This window comes from Schistocerca americana, chromosome X (assembly GCF_021461395.2).
Source record: "Schistocerca americana isolate TAMUIC-IGC-003095 chromosome X, iqSchAmer2.1, whole genome shotgun sequence".
Lineage (NCBI taxonomy): Eukaryota > Metazoa > Arthropoda > Insecta > Orthoptera > Acrididae > Schistocerca > Schistocerca americana.
This window is the reverse complement of record NC_060130.1, coordinates 985,428,633-985,430,557: the sequence shown is the minus strand read 5'-3', so window position 1 is coordinate 985,430,557 and position 1,925 is coordinate 985,428,633. Positions and strand designations below refer to the sequence as shown.

Below are 1,925 nucleotides of genomic sequence, written 5' to 3'. Positions count from 1 at the left end.
TCCGGGTTATCGTAACAGCAATCACTCCTTTGTCAACCAAAGACCTGGTCTTCTACTTCACGACGAAACTCTATCCCTGGCGATCCATAAGAGACGCCACAACCTCACTCTCTGGCGACGCAAATGAGACTCTACGGAAAACGCTGCTCTAAACACTAGCTCTAGAAAGTTAGCGGGCCTCGGCCCCTCGACGCTCCTTAAAAATAAAAATAAAAAAAATGGAAGGGAACAAGCCAACAAGGGGTCGGCGTCTTTCATACGGTGCAGTGAGTAACTGTCTGTTTGTTTGCATTTTTTTTTTCTTTTATCTCTGTGGTAATGTTTGGTGTTAGGGATGCACAAAGCAATTCTAAGGTTACTTTTTGTTAAAGTACAGGATCCTGCGGATGTCTCCCAGTATCGTAGCAGTCGTAGAGACTTTAGCAAACGAATATTTGTGCCACTAACTGTGCAGTTTTATGTTTATTCTCTACCGTTTTCGATTGTTGCCAACGGCCTTGCCGCAGTGGCAACACCGGTTCCCGTCAGATGGCCGAAGTTAAGCACTGTTGGGCTGTGCTAGCACTTGGATGGGTGACCATCCGGTCTGCCGAGCGCTGTTGGCAAGCGGGGTGCACTCAGCCCTTGTGAGGCAAACTGGGGAGGTACTTGATTGAGAATTAGCGGCTCCCGTCTCGTAAACTGGCATACGGCCGGGAGAGCGGTGTGCTGACCACATGCCACTCCTTATCCGCAGCCAGTGACGCCTGTGGGCTGAAGATGACACGGCGGCCGGTCGGTTCCTTTGGGCATTCCAATGCCTGTTCGGACGGAGTTAGTTTGTAGTTTTCGATTGTTATAATTATCTTCAGGGACACACCTGTAAAAAAGAAATATACAATTGTACAGCTGATGGCACATATATGCTTTTTCCAAATTATTTAACAACTGTCGACTATCACCTATGAAAAGTTCTAGTTGTATGGAACTCTACCTGCAGCCATTGAAGTGTCAGTTTTGTAATTTGTGTCGACATGAGTTGCCATGTATTAAGACCGTACCTGATACGTGTGATACTTTTAGAAAGTCTTGCCATGAGGCACTGCAACGCACAGAAACCCATTGGGTCATGATGCGGCCCAAGAATCAATATAGTAGTTTCATATTTTCGCCTTTTGGGAACAGTTTTCTCATTTTCTCTAGTATGACGGCAGATGGAGGATGCACAAATACCATAAACACTGCGGCGACTTTGCACGAAACTTCATACTCTGAAAAGGCAGAGAGCTGCGTTGTTAGGAACTAATACTGAACAGAGGAGACTAACGATACATTGCAAGGGAAAGTAGAAGCACTGCAAGCCGAAAGTGGGCTTGTGGCCGACGAGCAACACACAAGAATAGATCTAGCTAGCGTTTTCCAAACCATTCATTCGTGGATGAAATACACGTTTATAATATTCTCCCACTGAATCTCAGCATGACATCTGCTTTGTTTTGAGTGATCATACCACTTTATGTCGCTCCATGTGGTTATCCTTACGCATTTTACGGTAGTTACTGTTTTCAGTGTTTTGTCTCCAATACTGTAATCGTACAGTAGCGGATTTCTTCGCCTGTTTATGCGCGGTATGTTGTATTTATTTACCTTTCAGGGCCAGGTCCCTGCCCATGCTCCACTCATTAACCCTATGTAGATCTTCCTAAAGTTTTTTACTTTCTTGTGGCACTGCATCATTCAAATAGAAAACAGTGTCATCTACAAACGGTTTAACGGAGCTTCCAACGTTATACGCTATCATTGATATATCAGGGCGTTCAATAAGTAATGTAAAAAAAAAATTTCTTGGTCAATTTCGGTTGAAAAAATGCGGAATTTGTTGTGGGACATCGTGGAATATTTGCGCTTCAGCCGCTATAGTTTCATGAAGTTCCTATTTCTGGAAG

At 44.3% G+C, this 1,925-nt stretch overlaps 1 pseudogene; it reads left to right on the top strand.

Annotated features, from left to right (window-relative positions):
* Positions 1-487: 487 nt before the first annotated feature.
* Positions 488-605, top strand: LOC124557558 (annotated as a pseudogene).
* Positions 606-1,925: the final 1,320 nt, after the last annotated feature.